Here is a 22,659-nt window from a genome sequence, read left to right on the forward strand (position 1 = left end):
TGAGAAATCTCAGGGGTCCAGGTTAATTGGGACTGCTGGTCCTTCTACCGGGCCATCCTCCTCCTTAGCTTCTTCCAGCTTTTCCCTCATTCAATCACAGGGGTCGCAGCTTCTGTCCTTTGGTTGGGTGTAAGTATCTGCATCTGTGTAAGTATCTTTCCACTGCTTGTTGGGTCTTTCAGAGGGCAGTCATGATAAGTCCCCATTTGTGAGTGGCTGCATAGCCTCAGTCATAGTGTCAGGCCTTGAGGCTGCCCCCTGTGCTGGATCCCACTTTGGCCTGTTACTGAACTTCCTTTTCTCAGGCTCTTCTCCATTTTTTGTCCCTGCAGTTTTTTCAGACAGGAACAATCATGGGTCAGAGTTTTGACTGTGGGATGGCAACCCCATCCCTCACCTGATACCCTGTCTTTTTGCTGGAGGTAGGCTCTATTAGTTCCCTCTCCTCACTGTAGGGCATTTCATCTAAGGTCACTCTCTTTGATTCCTGAGAGTAACTCGCCTTCAAGGTCTCTGGTACATTCTGGAGGGTGTCCCCAACCTTCTGCCTCCTAAGTTTACCTGTTTCCATTCTTTCTGCTGGCCCTTGGGGCTTCAGTCTTTTTCCCCAATACCAGATCAGGCTCTTTTCTTCCCGTCTTCCCTGTCCCCTTTACCATCCATGTCCCTTCCTCCCTTACCCCCTCCAGTGATTGCTTTCTTCTCCCTCTCAAGTGGGATTAAGGCATCCTCACTTGGGCCCTTCAGCTTGTTGACCTTTTAGAGTTTTGTGGACTGTAAACTGTACCTTGGATATATATATATATATATATATATATATATATATATATATGTTTAAAGCTAATATCCACTTATTAGTGAGTATATGCTATGCATGAAGGGCACACCTTTTAATAGTATCACAACCACCTAAATCTACCAGGGCCAAACCTACTCAAACTACCATTCCCTAAGCATGTGGCTTCTTTATTGTACTGCAACACATGATAGAGAAAGAGCACAAGGCTCTGTCTGTGTTATTCTCTGAGAGCAGGAACTTAGAGAGACACAGTAAAAGGGCTGAGAGAATGTCTACACTAATCCCTTTAAGTAATAAAGTGGACTTCATCTATGGTCTATGAGTTTTAATTTTCCAAATGTATCCACAAAAATGTGGTGGATTGATTTTTATTACCCTGTAAATAAGGCAAAATTCTGGGATGTTTACAGTCCCTTATCGTTAGTGCTCTATAGTAGGAAAATTTTAGGATTAGGGACACACAAAAAGGAACAATGAAGGTATTCCATTTGAGGACCCTGGAAATGTTAACATCCACAGGATTGGCAAGATATACGTAACTCTATAGATGTTTTTCAAAGCAAAGACTTCCACGAGAATGATTTTTCCAGGGGCACATGGTACTTTTTATACCATGCCATCATGATAATTCTTTAAACAAAATTGTTTCCTATCCTCTGGTAGACAAACTATCATTAACAGACATCCCCTTTCATCTTCAAGCAGTTTCAATGTTACAACTAAAAGGACAGTAATTAATAACACAGAGACTATACAATAGAAACATTCTATTTGTGCTTTATGGACAGATGTGTTAGTGAGTAAATAAATATGGGTCATGAGGCTGTAATAAGGGTTTGCATTTATTAGGCTTTTTTCCTGAGATACTGCATGGTACATATTCATTTGATGATAAGGAAAAAAAAACCTAGATCATTAAAATAGCGGATTTTAGGAAAAAAATAAAACAACAACAGGGGGTCACAGGGAAACAAATATGAAAGTGATTCTGAAAGTGATCACTTCAGAATAAACACCCCTGTTTTATAGATGAGACTCAGAAAGATTAAATGACTATATTGAAATGATTTCTCACCTAATGATACCAAAATGAGGCTTCAATATTATTGTACTTCAATTCTTATACTATGTCATTAATGTATGTTTTATTTTTTTTCTTTACTTAGGATAAGGGCCTAATGCAAACACTTGCTCAGAAGTGCTTCTGCAGGCCAGCACTGCACAGCTTAGCCAGACTCACAAACGTGTTCAGCTTTACCACTGCCCATGGGTCTCTGCTTCCTATGCAACGAATATAAGCACACAAAACAAGTAACAAGGAAAAAGGGCCAACTTCAGTGAAGCTTAAAGAACTGAACTCAGGTGGATGTTCTAGGGCAAGATGGTAGAGTGATGCTGCCTCTATGTGAAATAATGTAAGTGAAGAGTCAGACAAGCAAACATTACATTCTGACCCACAGAGATGCAGCCAGCCAGGCAAGGGCAAGGGATAGATAGTCCAACAGAAAAGTGTGCAGTTCCAAAACTGTCAAGCAAAAGTAACAATTGGAACATGGCTTCATCTATGTGTCTTTCAACGAGAAGGAAACAGAAGTTAAGGTTCCACTTGGGAAGCAAGATTGGCAGTCCTACTACCCACAGGACACACTTCGAGTTCTGCAAAGCTTCAAATTCAGTAGGGGATTTTTGAAGGTAAAGGTTAAGGCTAAGAGACTGAGCAGCTTATGGGCAAATAAAGCCTACTTTATTCACTCTGAATGAAGGTTCTGAGGCAGGTATTCATGCACAAGCTTGCTCTCTCTCTCTCTCTCTGTCTCTCTCTGTCTCTCTCTGTCTCTCTCTCTCTCTCTCTGTCTCTCTCTCTCTCTCTCTCTCTCTCACACACACACACACACACACACACACACACACACGTACAAAAGAAAGAGGAGAGAAAGATGGAGGAAAGAGAGAAACACATAAAGAAACAAAGACCCACATGTGCACACACACACACACACACACACAGAGACACGGAACACAGGTGAAAAAACTGTTTATGGTAAGAAATAGGAGTGCCGCAGGGGTAGAGAGATTGTAAAGGGAAGAAGGAAGAAACTTGAACAAAGTGTGCATGTGCCTGTGCATGAAAATGCTAGAAGAAAAAAACACTATTTTATAAGCAAAATTAAACATTGAATAGATACAAATTCAGGGGAGGGGAGAACTGATGATCTCAGCGCTACTTATAAGTGACTCCCTAGAGACTTCATAAAGGATTAGCTTTTCCATAAGTGTTGTATAGGCGAAAAGTAGATACCCTATATCTCATTTTCTACTGTTCTACAGTTTGGATTTTGATGATCATTTCTTTCAAATAATTATAATGCTTCCTACACTGTCTTCCTCAATCAGTATTAAACTTATAAGAATAAGGCTTATGAATAATCCATGCTCCTTTTCCCAGGTGTTAATATGGTGCTTATCATGAAACAGCTGGTAAGTATCCATCAAATTAATGGATGAGAAAATAATCATAGATGGAACACATTTTAAAATATGAAGATAGATTATGAGAAAATAGAAAAATAGGAAAGTGTTCAATGATATTAAAGGAATTAAGTGTAAACCATGAGAAGAAATTGCTTCCACAGCCAGAAAACTTGGTGTAATTCCAAAGTTTAAGAATAAATCTGTTTAAGATTGGTTAAAGACAGTTTAACATTTTTAAAATATTCAGAAGTAAGGCTGGGCGTGGTGGTGCACACCTTTAATCCCAGCACTTGGGAGGCAGAGGCAGGTGGATTTATGAGTTCGAGGCCAGCCTGGTCTACAGAGTGAGTTCCAGGACAGCCAGGGCTACACAGAGAAACCCTGTCTCGAAAACAAACAAACAAACAAAAAAATTCAGAAGTAGAGACAGTAATTTTTATTGTGTGCCTGAAGAAGATGATATGTACTTTCATTCCTATACTGATGTATATCATAACTTTAAAACAGGCTTGGGATGGGGTATGGGCCCTGAAAGACATTTAGTGGTTAAGAGCATGGACTGGTCAGTCTTACAAGGGCCCAATTTTGGTTCTCGACTTCCATATTAGGCTGCTCACAATCACCTGTAATTTCAGCGCTAGGAAATATAGCATCACTGGCCAACACTCTTACCTTAACTCACATTCACAGACACACCACAAATATACATAACTAAATGAAATAAAATAAAATATAAATAACTCTTCAATAAAACTATAAATAAGTGTTTAAATAGTTTTTTTGGGTTTTTTTTTTTTTTCAAGACAGGGTTTCTCTGTGTAGCCCTGGCTGTCCTAGAACTCACTTTGTAGACCAGGCTGGCCTTGAACTCAGAAATCTGCCTGCCTCTGCTTCCCAAGTGCTGGGATTAAAGGCATGTGCCACCACCACTGACTTAAATAGTTTTTTTAACTTTATACTGAAATCTTTAAAATTTTTATTCACTACCATTTGTACCATGTTGCCATGTAAATAGTTGTCTAAGTTGTAGCAGATTAAAATTAAAATGCTTGACTGGGTGTAAGCATAATGATTATGTGCATTGTGTAAAGAATATCACTGTGTTTCTTACATGATGACTTCTCTGCCCTCATGTCTTGTTTAAAGCTAGAAAGAGCATTGCATTGCTTATGTCAAGAATCTCCTGTCTCAGGTTTGTGTAAGTATGCTTACCATCTGTTCTCTGCCTTGCCAGTAAAAGCTGATCAGGCAATGGATGGGCAGAAGAGAGAATAGGGCAGAACTTCTGCCAGCCAGGGTGTGGGAGAGAAGGAAGAGCAAGGCAGATTTGTCTGTGATGAGGAGAGGACACATCATGGATGTCATGAGTGAAATGTCATGATCAAAGCAACCTAAGGAAGAATGAGTCTATTTGGCTTGCAGGTTCAAAGGAAGAGTTCATGGTTCTTGGGAAGCTATGACAGAGCAGGAAGCTGGGAGATCATATCTTCAATAGCAACCATGAATTACAGAACAAATTGGAAGAATGATGAATCTATAAACATTCAAAGCATGACTCTGTGCCATACTTCAAGGTTTCAGCAACAGCAGCATGAAGCAGGGACTAAGCGTTCAAGTACATGGGGCTGTGGGAGACATTTCTCTCACATTCCACATGGTAGTTCCCATTGGCTCATGGGCATTTACCAAAAACACAATAGGCATTTATTAAGATTTAAAAGGCCCCTTAGTCTCTGATGCTTTAAATGCCCTTTCAACGCCCAAAGTTTCTTCTGGGACTCAAGGGAATCACTTACTTGTGGCCCCATATACAGTAAGAAGAAAATTATGTACTTTTAACATACACAGACAAATACTATACTTTCCTCTTCCAAAGAGTGAATAGTAAGGAAATACTGGACCAAACCAGCAAGCTAAATAAAAAATTCTGTGGCTCTCTCTTCAGTTTCCACGGGCTTACATTCCTCTACCACTATGTCTTTGCTACTAATTAGACATTTCTCTCCCTTAGACCAAACATACTCTTGTCTGTTGATTTCTAGGTCCTCCATTCTGTTCTGTTACTGACTTGTTTGTTATATATAAATAACATAGACAATATATAATTATATATTGTCTATGTTATTGCAGCTCTGTATAATAATTTAGGGTCAAGTATTTTGATATCCCCAACACAGTCTATAAAGAAATGCATTGCTTTGACTATTCATGATCATTTTTCCATGTAAATTCTTGCATTATTGTTTCCAGTTCTATAAAGTAGGACATGGGAATTTTGATGGGACATTCATTGAATCTGTAGGTTCCTTTCTCAAATGTAGCCATGTGCACAATGTTAACTATGCGATCCAGATACATAGGAACGATTTCCATTATCTATTATCTTCTTATGTTACTTTTTGTTGTTGCTGTTGGGATGTGTCATAATAATATGTGTGCTGTTATAACAGTGGAAAATATATAAATAGGATCAAGATTTACAATAGCTACTCAGTAAATAAGTGTAAGTAAATTTTCTCAGTTGAACGAACAAGAAATATATGGAATGTGTAGAGCTGGTCAGTTAGAAAGGAAACACTGTGCATGATGAAAATAACATGTTCTTAGAGCAATCAAAATCTTAGATAGCAAAGTGGTGGTTTGTCAGATCTAGATGTGGGAGGTTGAAAATGAATTACTGCTTAATAACCATAGAATTTCAGTTGTGCCAGACTAAATGAGTTATAGAGACAGTGGACAGTGAACGGTTCTTCAACATTATAATTATAAATAGAATATTACTTAATGGAAATTTTGCAAAAGATGTATACAAATTTTGCACAAATTTGTCAAGATGACCAACTGGGGAAGGGTTTTGTTATTTTTTTAACAGATTTAGTATATTTATTTTATATGCTTATGTATTCTGCAAGTTTATGTACTACACATGTGCAGTTTCCACAGAGATCAGAAGAGAGCATTGGATCTTGTGGAATTGGCATTACAGAGGGTTGTAAGCCAAAGTGGGAACTAGAAACCAAACCTCTGTATATAGCAGCAAGTGTTCTAAACTACTGAGACATCTTTTCATCCCTAAAATGCCAATTTTGATAACTATTGTTTTAAGACTAAGAAAGTATAAGAAAATCTTGAAAACATTTATGTGTAGTATAACCAACAGGCTGAGAAAACTCTCAGCTGTGTAAAACATCTTATTAAAACGTTATGTTGGTCTTGTAAAATATTGCTTAGTTTGAATTTTGAAGTTTTTCTTTCTCATTTGACACCAGTTGAAGAATAACAGGATTTCAACTTGTGTCTGATTCCTGTTGGTCAACTTTGTCCTGTGGGAATCAAAGAGAAATCTATTACAGAAACAGGTATCCAGGAAACCGTCTTTCGGGAGACGGTCTCTTTGAAAAGGTTAAAAGTGTGTGTACCTTTTATCTCCTGATAATAGCGAAGAAATTTACATTTATTCTTGCACAGATGGCATTTAAGGACGCTGAATATTTTGAATCCCGGGAATGGCAAGTTTGAGAGGCAACATTGCTATTAACGTTGTTATTGTTTGAAACACAATATAGAAATTCTGCCACCTTAACAATTCTTCACAGAATCAGCCGCAGAATACTTCCAAATCCCATTGATTTTCATCAGGAATGGCTGCATTAACACCCAGAGGCCATTGCTTATGTAGAAACATTGAAGTAAATAACAGTGGTATTAGCCCTTTTACCACTTGAAAATCTACCCACATTATAAAACTTTCAAATGCTTACTAAGCCTGTGATTTCTGAACAAGGTGTTATGTTTTCCCTTTGTTGAATTTTAATTTCAGACTTCTAGCTGTTCTATTTCAGAATCGCACTCGGAAATGCTTCCAAGGCAATATCTTCTATTCCTTTACTTCTTTCTAGACAAATTGATCAGTCGCGTTTTGAGGACTGGCTGTGTGCCCAGTTTCCACAAATGCCAAAGTCTTCTGTGCACCAAGTTAATTAAAATTGACTGCTTGTTTTAGGCAGAAGAAACAGGCAGCATGCCGGATACCTCGAAAGACTGATTGAACAATTTAAGCAAACAGAATAACCTGCCTTCCAGCTGAAGAATAAAAATACTTTATTATGTTGCTTTAGCTCAGATAAAAAGGCTTTGTAATGTTATTTTTTAATTGAAAAACCTGAAATATATACCTGTATGAAAATGAAAATGCTACATTAGTCGCAGAAATCAATAAAAATATGATTTTCACAAAATCTATTAGGCTTTTAGGTGACCAATATTTTTTTTAAAATACTTGCTGCCACTTCAAACATATGATAATATTTTTCTGTCTGCCCATTCTAAAAATCTCTCAAGTATTGAATAAATATTTGTATGTATGCATATACATATTATTAGTTACCAATTCGCATTTTAGAGGCAGTGTGGTGGTAAACAGTATGAGCGCCTGTGTGCACATGTGTGTGTCTGTATGTATGACAAATCATTGTGTAGTTGTAAAGGATAAAATAATTAACCATAGCAATATATTAATGTAGTAAATTTGCATTATGTATGAATTTGAATTTTAAATAACATACCATTAAAATACTTAACAGAAATCGCTATTCTATTGCCCTAAGATATCTACAGGTTTAAGTACTTAGTTTATGATCTTAACATTCGTAGTGAGCTGAGTCTGAATTCCAAAAGAAACCCAAGTCACACTTTAGATGGTGCAAGTAAGGCTGCCAACATACACTGAGGGTACCAGTGCTTCCCAATTCTCCCTGTAACACTGAAAGATAAACTTATGTACTTATTTTAGAGGTGGTTCTTCCTGTCTTGCCACAGGTTCTTAGCCTGATAATGGTTCCAGACATATGTTTTATCTTTTGGAGTAAGCTTTAAATACAATGAGAAAGTGTCTGATTACCCCTATGATATTCCTGCGACTACTACACAAGTGGCCACATCTTGTCAGGCCTGTCATTACTGTACCTCACAGAGTTCACAGCTGGATAATGCTGATTATCATTTCGATCATTGGTTAGCATGCATAGCACCTTCGATCACTAGGAAAGCTATCCAGGAATAGTCTGTCTTCCACGTCAGTACCAGCTGTGTTTCATATTCTTTGACTTAAGCTTGTTTTTTCCCTTCACTAATAGGCTCTTAAGTAACATGGTTGAGGCAAGATGGCTGGTAATATTTATGGGTATGTGCAGCATTGCTGACCAACAACTGCAAAGGGAGGAACCAATTTCTAAATCTGTCCTGCCTTTTACACACAGGTTTACTCAATACAACAGATGTAAATGCTGAATCTAAAAACATAAAAAGTTTTACACAAAGAGACATCCTTAAGACCTAAGGTTAGGCAAAGAACTTCCAGACAAAACCATCAAGCACTGTTTGTGAAACAGAGCAAACATTTGAGCCTGACAAAAACTGGAAATGTTTTGGTGACAATCTCTCAGAAAAAAAAATTAGGCAAAATATAAAAAAGAAAGGCTCTGTAGAATTTCAGAAAATACATGAAGAGCTGTCATACTCATACCCTGCACAGCAACACCCCATTTCTTTCCTGTACCCTGCATGACTCTTCCTTCCAATGTCATGGGGTGTTGTTGTTGGTGGTGGTGGTGTCATGTTTTAAACCCAGTGAACCCATTTACTGCTGATTGTGTGTGTGTATGTGTAGGATCATTACTGTAGTGTGAATAACTTTATGTCAGTGATGGAACTTAGTGAGTCCTTCCCCAGTCCATGGTGGGATTTTAGCGTGTTTGATACTGTCCAGGTCTTGTGTACATTGTCACAGCTGCTGTGAGTTTGTGTGTGCAACAGTACTGTCATGTCTGGCAAATCCTGTGTGCCCTGCATTCACCTACCACCTGTAGCTCTTCAAACCTTTACACCCTCTCTTCCAGAGTGATCCCTGAGACTTAGATGGGAGAGGTGTGACATAGCTGTTTCATTTAGCAAGGCACATTCCTCTAATTCCCTATGTAGTTGACTTCTATATTAATTGCAATTTACTGCAAAAAGGAGCTCCTCTGATGAGGGTTAGCAGATGTGCTGATCTATTGGTAAAAAGGGGGTATGTGTGATCAAGGTGTAAAGTGACAAAATAAATTAAATCAATAGGAAAAAAAAAAGATTAAAAAAATAAATCTCACTAGTCATGAGGAAAATACAACCAACAAAAAATAACAACAACAACAAAGAGAAGAAAAGGAAAAGAACTTGGGGTTAGCTTATAACTGTGTCCGTTTAGCAGAATAATTTTACTCATCTATATTTTACCATAGGTCAGAAGACCTAATCAGCCTCCAGCTCTTCAATCCAGGGAGCAATAAGTCAAGAAGACAGAATGTCATCTGAAATGTAGTCTGGAAGTGATTGCTTCCTCCCAGAACATTCATGCCGCTATTGCTCCAATAGAAATATCTTACTGGAAAAGCCATTCTTTTGTTCTCAAAGGGTTCACAGCTAGCTAAGACTATAGATTATCCCTCACCATGCTCACAGCTGGCTAAAAACGTATATTTTCCCTATCTCCCAGTTGTGTGTATAGAACCTTGCAATATTATGAGAGCTAGCCCCTAAGTGTGGAACTTCCTGCTTAGTACTAGTCTGATTTTCCAATACCTAGGATTCAAGTATATGGTGTCTTTCTGTAAGGTCTTAAAGACCATGAAACAATACAGGAGATCACCATTGTTTTGTTGACCCTCTAGAACTTGATGGCAGGACCTATTGCTGAAATCACTACATACTTGGTAGCCCTTAAACTAAATATACTAGCGCATCATTTCACTTTGATATCAGAGGAAGGCAGAGCTACTCCTAATCAGAATCCTGTATAGGTGTGCACCAATCAATGCTAAATAAATATAACAAATACATTTCTGAAATATAGATTTTCAACTCTGTTGTCCCCTTTATGGTATTTATCTAGGGAAATATGATATATATGCCTTTCTAGTTTAACACTGAGCCTTGGCCCTTACCAACTTACCAGTTCTTTAGGGGTTGGTTTTTATCTATTTTGCCTAATTTTAAATAATGCATTTTTTGTATTTTTTTACATAATTGTAATTACAATATTCTCCCCTTTCCTTTCTTCTGCCTAAACCCTCCCATATTGTCCTACGTGCTCTCCTTCATACATCAACTCTTGCCCATCAATTGTTACTATATATATATATATATATATATATATATATATATTCCTTATTCCTAGGTATAACCTGTTCAGTCTATGAGGTTATATGTATGTTTACAGGGCTGGCCATTTGTCACTGAGCAATACTTGATAGTCTCTTCCCTGGGGAGGACTCTCCGGGTCTCAGCTTTCCTAAGTTGCCCATAGTTCTTTGTATAAAACAGAGGCTTTGACCACCCAGTTCGACATGTGCACTGGTGTCTTCTATATTCTGCTCCTGTTTTTCATATTTGGGTCATCATGTTGGTGAGACATTATGGATATAGGATTTGATGTTACTAGGAGGCACAATATCATAATAAATTCTGAATCTTCTGGCTCTTACCATCTCTCTGCCCCTCTTATTCAATGCCCCTAGGCCTGGGGTTCAGCAGTGTTTTGTAAATACATCCATCTCAAGAACACTGCTTAGTGGTTTATGGTAGATGTCTGAAGAGGTCTATGACTCTTGCAATGAGGAATTTTCTCAATGAAGAGTCAAAACTACAGACCTCAAACTGTGGGTATGAGGACACACATTTATAGATTGTGTTAGAAATTATGTTGGATTAGTAAATTGGTGGTTTTAGATTACCCTATAATAATCATGAATTCACAGGTACTTTGTACTTAACTCAATTTCTAGCACAAAGCATGGTATCCTTCTTGTTGAGTAGGTTTTAAGTCTAGTTAGAGACATACTGGTTGCTGTCAAGGAATGCATGCCTCTATATATCACTAAGGGTTTTTGTGCCATGCTGTTTTGTGTGGTTCATAGGTGTTGCAGCGGAGGAGGACTGCTGGTTGCCTCTCCTTTGGAAGCTTGCATGTCAGTTCCTAGACCCATGAAAGCTAGTTCTCAGGAAAGACACAATCAGGTGAGTACCAGCAAAGAGGACTCTGCATCCTGATTCTCAGCCGTAGCATCTTCCCCAGTAAGTGCCTCACTTCAACCTCTGTTAATCTCAGGTAAAAGGAGTGGGATGTAACAGTTAAGAGTCTCTTAGACAGACCTGGCCAACAACTCTAAATAGGGCTTCTCAGTTCTGGTATTGCAGTATTTTAACATGATCTTTTGCTCTTGGAGGGAGTACCGTCAGCCTAGATGAGAAAAGTACATTGAAAGTAAATATATACTCAATTATGTGTGTTATATTCCCATGACAAACTGCTGTAGTTTTACTCTCCAATGTATGCTCAGACTGATCATGTATGGTCAGTAATCTACACAACAGTAAATTATAGTTGAATATGATTGATTTTCTCCTACTTGAGACAATCTTATTACTTTACATTGATATAGAATGAAGTCTATGTATGAATTTCAATGTGTGTGTGTGTGTGTGTGTGTGTGTGTGTGTGTGTGTGTGTGTGCGTGTGTCTCTGTGATGGTTTTTGGTTGATGTATTTATTATAAAAGTATTATACTATACACTATTTGAGGGAAAAAGTTCTTTAACAGTCAATGGAAAATGTCATTTTTGCAAATAAGCAATAACTTAAAAATAATTTTTGTAATAGTCATTTCAGCCATACCTTTCTATAAGACATTAAATAAAGATGAGTTAGAACCCTGTCTGCTGTGCTGAAATCTACGTTACAGTGCGTGGAGTCCTGTAAGAACTGGTGTGTCTGTGCTGGAGTATGCCAGCACTTTTTCTTTTATAAAACAATAATATTCTAATCATGGTATTATTTTCAATTATATTCTTCTGAAAATTTAATATTAGCTTCCCACTGCTGATGTATATCTTTGACAGCAAGAAAATCTCCTGTATAATTTATATTCCAGACAATTTATCTGTGGGGGTCTCTGAGAACACCAAGAACAACATAGTTACAGTCCATAGGAGACAAGAAGGAAGTTGACCTCAGCATAACTCAGTAGCTTGTACTGGTTCAAACTTCAAGAACCGACACCATGCTGTTTGTTTTAGGGAAATTTAAATACAGCACAGTTTGATTTTTTTTTTCCTGGTGACAATTATCTCTATCCTATGATCACATTAAAGCTGGATACATGACTGACATTGAAACTCTTTGTAAAGAACATCTTTACCTCCATAGAATCTGATCTGGTCTCAATCATACAAATATTGCAAAGGTCACCAGGCTACAAGCCAACCAGCATTCTGGGCAGAAAATAGTTTATAAATATTTCCCTTTGAAGAGGCATCCTTGCATTTTTAACATTACTGGTTTCCATATTGCTGACCTACGAACTCAAGAAAATCAGTGCCTCTTATGCTTGTCAGGAAGAGGGTTATATAAGAACTAGGGCTAGTGTTTGATTACATGGAGCTACCTTATTGGGGCCAATTCAAAAGAACATATATCTGTCCAAATTGTTGTGTTTTCCTTTTGAGTACAAGAAAATACTTGGATAATATTGCTTATAGGTGTCCCTGGTATCAACAATTTACCACATCCTTGTCCACATCCTTGTAACCATAGTTTGTTACCCAATACTTCCATTCTTTGCTGCTCAAGTCTTCCCATTAGTCTGTAGTTCTTCAGTATCCTAAGAGTATGCTGCACTAGCAATGCTTCCAATGGCATCTGACCATCTCCGAAGCACGCATAGCTCCTCACCTCTTCACAGTTGCCCCTGCGACTACCTAGAACATGTAGCTCAATAAATGTTTGCTGACATTTTTCTTGGTGCCACTCACCTCAGAAAGAGTGTGTCTCCCTATTGCTTTGCCATCAGGCACCATCTTCCCTACTAAACTTTGCCTGGTTCCTCCAACCTTTTCCTGACTTCCAACAGTGTTCTGAAAAATGTGTTGCCAAGGACCAGGGACTGTAATTTTCTTTTTAAATACTTAAATTACTGTAAGATATCACCCCCAAATCAGGTTTACACTTAAATCTATTAATTAATATGTGATGTCCATATATGTGTATGAATTATGAAATGCTTATCTTATATTCTGCAGTGTACCAGTTTCTCCTGAATTGAAATATTCCTTCCTAGAGGAAAGTCCCTTAAAAGTCTCAAAGTTCTAAAAAGATACAGGTTATAAAGGAGACGACTCAAAATTCTCAAGGAGTCTCTAAAATCAGAAACCCAAGACCACTCCCTTTTCATGGTTATGCAAGCAATAAAGACCCTTGTGGGGCAGAGCCCATCCCTGTCTAGCTGTAGGCAACGTGTGCAGACAGCTATAGACTCTCAGAGTTAATGAGTTATTACCTTTCCTCTGGTATGCATTGGAGGTTGTGGCTGCCTTTTTGTTGATCTCTTTTTAAATACTTACATTACTGTAAGATATCACCTCCAAATCAGGTTTACACTTAAATCTATTAATTAATATGTGATGTCCATATATGTGTCCTTACTCATACTCCTGTAAGTAACCCCAATCAACTCAGTGTTCCTGAAGTTAGAATTTAATCATATTTTTATTTTATCTATCTTTAGTTCTGTAACTGGGATACATAGATGTTTGTTCAGAATGTCTCAGAAATAGTAGTATCTCCCTGTCTTTCTCTTTCTCTCTCTCTCTCTCTCCCTCTCTCTCTCTTTCTCTCTCTCTCTCTTTCTCTCACTCACACACACACACTATGTGTGTGTATATGTGAATATGCACATATATTATATATGTATATACATGTGAATATATACATACATTATATATACATATAGAAGTTGTCATTTATATATATGAATATGTATAAATATGTATATATATGTATATATACACTTTTTAGGATGTTTAATATTAAATAATAATTTCTAATTACTGTTAAGGTATTTTATTTCTTTTTTCTCTTTTGCTTATTTTTCTCTTCTTTCTCCCTTTTTGTTGTTGACAGGGTCTGACTGTTTCCTTGGCTAACTTAAAACATACTACACTATGCATATCAAACTGGTCGTGAACTCGCAGAGTCCTTCTTGGTTCTGCCTGCCTAGTGGTAGGATTGAAGGCACGGACTACCATCACCAGCTATCCCATCACTTTTTAAATTAAGTTAAAAAAAATCTTGTATTTGATACTTGTCAAAGAGTTGTGTTTCAATTCTGTTAACTTCTATACAAATGTTTTTTATGCTATCACGTTATTTATTCTAAGAAATGTACCACATAATTTATAATTTCAATATAATTTCCCTATAAAATCCAAATTTATCCTGGCACAAACTTGGCCTGATTACTTGGTGATCTCTCAGACAGACCTTTTGACTATTTAATCTACATTCCTTCCTTCAATGTAAACTTGACTAATGATGATTTTATTGAAACATCACTGGTTTCAGAACATTTCAGATGTGAAGTAATATCTGAAAAACGAATCAACCACAGGACAAGATTAATTAACCTAATATAGATAAAAATTACTGTCATGTGTGAATACATTCTAATGAAGTTCTGTATATTACCAAGATTATTTATTGAAAAATTTCCACCATGATGAATTGTCATTGCCCTGGAATAAATACTAAGCCACGTGTGCATTAAAATTTGGATCTTCCACTTAAAACAACAGGGATTCCTTTACAAGGAGTAGAATTGCGATGGTCAGTAGAATTGCAGGTGGAGAGTTTTAACTGTCAGCTGCATGTAATCCACATCACCCTGGAGATGGCCATCTGCACATGTCTATTAAGATTACCCTGATTATATTAATCTGCACGGCTTTGATCAGTTCTTGTTCCTGTCTGGGACCTGTAGGGTATAATTGGAGGAGGAAACTAAGTGTCAACTTACATTGACTGCTGACGTTTCTTCATTGCAGATACAGCATAGCTAGGTGGTTCAGTCTCTTCCTGCCTTGGCTTTTCTGCCATGGTGTGCTGTAGTAGCTAGAATAAAGCTTTTTTTCCTGTCAGAGTATTTTTACAACAGTAGAGGAAAAAAAAGTACATTTTTTTTTTTGGATTCTTCAGTTTCATTGTGATTAGGTTAAGAACAATGAAGTAAATTACTCTGTTTATATGGCAATTTATATACCATATTTCCTTTATTTAAAATAAAATAAAATACCTTATATAATTTTTCACATATTCAATTACCAACATATGGTGTTTGTGCAGAATAATGATGATTACATAAATACTTCCCAAGGTTGATATCATAGATTTTTAATGGTTTGGTCCCATTGCCCTCTGAAGACAAATGAAAGATTACAGTTGATCTGAATATGGGAGATGAAAGTTCTGTTTCCTTTTGAAATTTAGAATGTGGTGTTACAAAAGAGGTTGATTTGAATTTCAAATATTCTAAAAGAGAATTTCTATGAATAAGTATAGAGAACTCATTGTATTTGGGAGCAAATTATGATCAGTACTCTGAGGGAGCAATCCAGTTTATATAGTAAGAGACAAGGTTAAAAATACTTTAATTCCAGATAGTGAAGAACCATGGAAATCATTACAGAGCACTGAAGTTATGTAATGACCATAGACATGCATTATATGAAAACATGATTTTGCTATGTAGAACAACGAGAGATAATTAAGAACAACTCTGAAACACAGGATGTAGAAATTAACAAGAAACAACAGAAGCAGAACTAAGCACATGCTCTCCCACTGAGGCCACACAGGACAGCCCAGGTAGGGGAAGGAATCTGAAGACAGGCAACGGAACCAGAGACAACCCCTACTTCAATTGTTAGGGGATCCACACGGCCAAATATGTAGGATTCCTAGGTCCAGCCCATGCTCTTTGGTTGGTAGAACAATATGTCAGTGCAGGTTGGTACTCGTGGAGGGTTTCCCCTTTTCTTAATAAGTTAGTGGGAAAAAAAAGGTAGAGCCAACTAAAAGAAAAAATCTGAAAATTTTGTTTACTCTAAGTGACTAAATTCTAAGAATTATAAATTAACAAGAAATAGATAAGAGGGAAATGAAATAGACAATGTTATTTAAAGCATGACTATGTTAAACACAGATAGCAAATATGCTCATGAAAATGATAAAAAAAAATGGCTTCACTGACATTCTCTTCTGGTTTTACATCTCCTTGGTATTCTCTAGGTACTGCATCTGTGAAGTCTTAAGTCTCATTATCAACAATGATTTTAGCATGTACAAAGTTCCTTTGCTAGGGATGCTTTATTAGTCGATGTTGTCTTCCATGCTGGCATCAGGCCATAATGATGAGCCCTGGGCAAAGAATCCTCTTTGCACAGTGAAATCTAGAACATGTACTACATCTGCATTAATGGTCTCATCAAGAATGCTGTCACCACAAGTTGGGACAATGTGAAGACAACTTAGTAATTCATGTTCTGTAAGAGTTGGGTGTAGCTTCTAAGGTCCTCTGCAGGCTGCTGACCAAGTCTTCTTGCAAATCAAGACCAATAAGTCTACCCAGTTGATACAGTTCCTCTGTGCCCATCAATGCCATTATTGTATATTCTAATGATAGATTAACTAATATGATACTAAACCCTTTCTAGGCATACAGTATTTGACTCTGTCTAGTCCCTGACATACCATAACTTCTCTCACTATGTGAAGTATACAATCTCAGCAGCCCAATACAATAGAAGGCTATGTATGTCACAGAGAATCTATTCTCTGGATTGCTCAACTTGGAGCAGAGGAAAACCACAACCACAGAGTCCTTCTCTTCTCTGTGTCATGGCCAGCTAGTCACCATCATCCAAAACTGGTTAGGGTGGGATGTTCATAAGTCCCTCTTATTTCTGGATACCCATAAGTTTAAATTTTATCATTATTTGTGATGTAGACATTGATAAGGACCTATTCAGCAACAATATTGACCACAAGGATTCATTAACCAAATACAGGAAATGATCACTGTCCTGGCACCATCCAGATCTTTGCTCCTATGTATAGCCTAGGTCTGTTCTTCTGTGATGGCCTTCCTCTGAATGCTCTAGCTGTTTTGTATCAATAAACATAAGCAGAACAATTCAGGGTCCTCCATTATGCACCCTAAAATTTGTCTAAAATAGAGAACATTTATTAAACAGCTACGGATATGCCATATGAGTTGATTCAGTTTAGTTTGGCAAATGTGTATCCTCTTACTAGTATGGCTAAACCAGACTAAACCTTTGAAAATAGATGTATCCTTGAATTTCCTGTCTGATTTTAACACAAACAGTGGCACATTTTTGCTTATTTTGACCTTGTGTTCAGTTATCGTTTTCTTTGGGATACACTTAGTATACTGTGCCTCTATGATTTAAAGTCTGTGCTTTGTTTTCTTTGCAGTTCTATAAGTCTTTTGTGGACTAGAATGTTGCAGTTAGTTGAACCTCCATGACTATTGTCTTTTGGTCTATGTGGGGTAACAATGGAAGAGTTTCTCTAAGGGCTGGGAAGCCTTCGGAACTCCTTAACCTGTCATTTGGTTCTGAAATGGAACCCAGAACATAGTTTCCTTTCTAAAAATTCCTGAAGAGGAATGTGGGCTATGACATATAATGAATGAAAAAGGTTTTTATTAATTATCATACATTTGCATTTTAATTTGTGTTTTTGTGTGTGTGTGTGTGCAAGTACGTGTGTGTGTGTATGTTTCAAAGTGTCTGTTTGTATGCAAGTGTGTGCATGTGTGTGGACATTTGTGTGTGTATGAGAGAGAGAGAGAGAGAGAGAGAGAGAGAGAGACTAAGAACTTAAGAACTGACCTTCCTTTGAGATCCTTGGAAGGTAATTTACTCACCGAAAGGCATTGTTTGTTTTTCAGCTTTGGTGTTATGGAACCGTGCCCAACGACGGGTATATTTATGAACATGCTCATGAAATACAGCAAAATGTGGGAAGAACAAAGAAGAGGGCAATGAGAATTTAGTATCCTTTCATTTTGATTAGGAGAACCTACGCAAACATGATAAAAATCCATTTAACACAGGTATCAATTACAAGGAGGGGAAAAAAAACTGCATTAGGTCTAGAGTGCCTGAAAAACTTGATTTCAGCAGAATCCATTTACTCTCCTCAAAGTGACACTGACTCCTTTAAAGGCCAACTGTAAGGAAATGATCAAGCTTAACAGAAGGGCTTAAAGAGCCATAAGTCAGGAGGGGCTTGAAAAGGAGGGAATTATTAAGGTTAAGTGTGGTAAGAAAAGTAGGTGAGAAACCTTGACAGGGCAACAAGATAGTTATCACTGCTTTAAGGTAAAAATCATTACTTTAGAAGAGGAGTTTAATTTGTTCCTAAATAAAACAAGATTGATTTTCTTTTTCATTTTGTGGGTTTTATTTTCCTATTGAAATTCGAAGCTGAAGATCTAGGTTGGTTTGAAGGATAAACACACTGAGGCCTCGAAAATGACTGGAAATAGAAATTCATAATTTTATTTTCTTCTTGGAACCATTAACGCTGAAAAGTGCAGGTCTGCAAACAACATATCATTGGATTTGTGTTAAGCAATTCACAATTTTGTTTGTAAGGTAGAAAATTTTATAAAGTAGGAAATAATAGAACAGAGGTATGTTCAAGGAACTGGGAATCACAAGCAGGTCTATTCAATTTATTTATCTTACTAATGCTGATAAATATTGATAATAATCAAATGACGCTAAGAAGATCTTCAGATGAAATATTCTTTATCTTCCTCTCAAAGATATTAAGTGACTTTGAAGGTGAGAATGAGGCATCGAATAGATTTGTTTTAATTGACTGAGAATGGTTGTCATTACTTTTGCTAAACTTTAATCTTCAAACTGGAATGAAACCCACCTGACAGTGTAGCTCACACAGAAAACGCACAAACACATCAGATAAAGACTAAGTTGGCAAAGCCTACAGAGTTTACAGACTACTACTTCTGGAATGATTTGTAAGTCCACAGAAGAATTTATTTCAAGAAGTTTACAATAAAATATCATACATTACACAATAGCTTGGGATTCCGATGAGGACTTTTATTAAGAATAGAAAATACAAATATAAACTGAATAGAATTTATTAATATAAACATTAGTTATGCATTCTTTGCTCAAGTACTATTGTTTCTAAGTGTGTAGAGGTTTTGTTTCTAATAGTAAATGTTTTACCACTGAGTATTATTATATTGCAAATGGTTTAACTATTCTTTAAGGTAGACTAAAATACATAAATTATTTTTAACTACCTACTGCTACCAAAAACTGTAAAAGGTTTAATAATTTAATAAGTTATATAACATTAAGCTCATTGCAAAGTCAGTGGCCTAGCAAAACCTCTCCAATTGTTTAAAAACTACATATGGGAAAATCAATAAATCTTTGACCTTTCATGATTGAATTACCAGTCCTTAGCACAGCTCTAACACTTAAGAGTGTGTGTTCTTCAGGTGGGCTTTACATCCATGACAGACAGCGTAAGAGGACATCAAAGGCGTGGTCATTCCTGTGGAAATGCCAATTACTTCACCATAAATGGAGCATCTCTCCTATGGAAGGTGCAAACAGCAGGGCGTTTGCCTTCATTATCAAATGCAACTTCTGAAGGACGCTGCTCCATCATGACTGCCGATGTTCACTGAATCTCAGAGACAGTACTGTAGCCCACACAGTCCGATGCCAGGTAACTTGTGGAATATAGGAGAAAACAGTTTTTTATTGCATATACAGATAATGTGTCTTAGAGAATTGTAAACTTTGCACATTCTTTTTCGGTGACATTTTAAATCATTATTAAACTATTTTTCTCAACTGCTCAGAAGGTCCTATATTATTCTATTCCACCAGCACATAGCCGATGAAAATTCTACTCAATAGTTAACAATTTCTTTTCAATCTTGGGCTTTTCATTTCTACTCGTTTCAATAAAGCTAAAGCTTCTGATTAATAATAAAAAAATACTTTCTGCAATTTTTTTCTGCTATGCCCTCCAACCAATTAGCATGAGATTTTGCAACCTGTGATTCTTCTCCTTTGACACTTTTGGCTTATGAGTTGTTACTTTGAGACTCATTCTGCTGACTCCACATATCTTCTCTCCATCTTTGTGTTGAACACTGCCACTTCTCACCTAGTAAAAATATAGGAGCTGGAAAGACCTCCCACACTTGTGATTGTAAAAATCAACACTGTGAAAATCTCCCTTCTACCAAAAGGATCTGTAGATTCAATGCAATTCCCATAAAATCCAACAACTCGTCACAGAAATTGATAAAGAAGACCATAAATTTCATATGGAAACACAACAGACGAACAATAACAGAATCCTGATTATCAACAAGAATGGGGAGTTGGGACCATCCCAGTTTTCAAATTACACTACAGATCTATAGTATAAAACAGCATGGCGCTGACTGGAAAAGAACTATACATACCTATCAGTGGGAGAGAAATGAAGAACCACACATAAGCCCATAACTTCTACAGCCATGCTATTTTTGAAAGAGGCTAAAAATAAATATTGGAAATAAGTTATCATCTTCAACAAGTATTTCTGGTCAACGTTGGTATAGCTTTCTATGGAAAAAATAGACATGGATTCCTACCTTTCTCTCTGTAGAAAACTCAACACCAAATGAATAGAGCACTTCAACATAAGACTGCTCCTCTGAACCTGACAGAGTAGAAGATGCTTGAACATGTCAACGCAGATTAGGACAAGGACAGGACCATGATAAAGAAGACATCTGTACCGGCAATGGAGAAATGGAACTTAATGAAACTAAAACTCTATATCCCCAAAGGCACAATCACTCACTCATGCAAAGAACCAGCCTAGATAGTGTTAACCATTCTTTACTAGCTACATAGCTGACAGAGTGTTACCATTTATAATATGTAGAGAACAAAAGATCTAAGAATTAAAAAAAATTAAAAATGGGATGTGGATCTAAAGAGAGCATTCTTAAGAGATAAAGTACAAATTTCTTAGTATTACACTTCCTTAAGCTAGTTTGTTTTCCAGTGTTTCCGGTGTAGTTTTCAAGATTTCTCTACTCTGGTCAAACCTCCAAATTCTACTATTTAGATACAAGAAAGCATCTATCAGATATATTAAAATATTGCTAAATGTAGCCTTCAAATAATGTATTATATATCATATTTCTATATGTAATTATATTTGAATGTTTTGTTTCTGTTGGATTACTCCAGCCATTGTTTAATTATGCCTACAGGATATCCCCACAGCTTCCCTTAACTCTAAACCACATGCTGTTAAAATTCTAGCTCATTAATATCCTTCAAACTTCAGGAAGAGTTATTCATATACTTCTGCCAATATTTTTGTTTATATGTATTCTAAAAAAGTGGAAATTTGGCTTTTGCCATGAATACTTTATTGTTTTTTCTTAAACATTTTAAAATATATAGATATAGACATTCCCATTAGCACTTAACATGAAAATTGTGGCAGACCATACTACAGAACCTTCCTTTACTGAAAAAGGCTGCACATGCAGATTTTATCATCTAAGCTCTCTTATAAACTCAGGGAGATACATCCCTGCTCAAAAATTTTGTCCAAAAGCAACAGATATGGTTGTACCTAGCATCTCACATACATCAGAAAACTAAAATCTGGAAGCAAGTAGTCTTCAGAGAAGAAAATCCCTCTATGTGGAAGGATACACTAACTTCACTTGTTTGATCCATGAGTCTCATAGCCCTCAACTCAACTGGGTTTTTGGGTAGATAAAATAAAAGACAATACAAAGTCCTAGAACCCATATTTTCTCAAGTACAAGGGAAAGAAAGGCAAGGATAAGAAGAAGGAGAAAGGAAGTAGTGGCAGAAGAGGAGGAGGAAGATGATGAAGAAGCAGCATAGCACCTTCTGTGTTGATTTTATTGATTATTTGAATTGTTATATCAATCTCCATCTTAAAATTTTATATTATAGTTTGTATTTGTTTGTGTTTACCATTTGTACTGTCATTACACAATTGTGTTATAACTTTTTTCTCAGTCGGTTGTAAAGGATTTTAAATGTCTCTTTCTCTAAATGTAAGAGACACTATTTCCTCTACTCTTTTTCATACTGCTAATATACATATTTCCTTCACATTAGTATTTGACTTCTGTTCGTTCCTAGTCCTTCTTCAACTCTATAACTAAATATGACCACCATTGGTCCTAAAATACATTCACAAGTCATGTTCCCTTCAGGAGTCCGGAACTTACTGGAGGCACAAGTGTAGAGCAAATGTTTCTCCTGCGGGCACTTATAAAGCAAAAAATATCAATAAACATAATGGAAACTCTGAAGTTTGAACACCGTCAAGAAACCAACTCAAGGGGTAGAAGTGGTTAAGAGAAAGCACAAGGGTTAAGATAATGGATTCA

The sequence above is a fragment of the Mus caroli genome, unplaced genomic scaffold (assembly GCF_978045245.1).
Source record: "Mus caroli unplaced genomic scaffold, Mus_caroli_1 scaffold_9, whole genome shotgun sequence".
NCBI classification, from domain to species: Eukaryota; Metazoa; Chordata; class Mammalia; order Rodentia; family Muridae; genus Mus; species Mus caroli.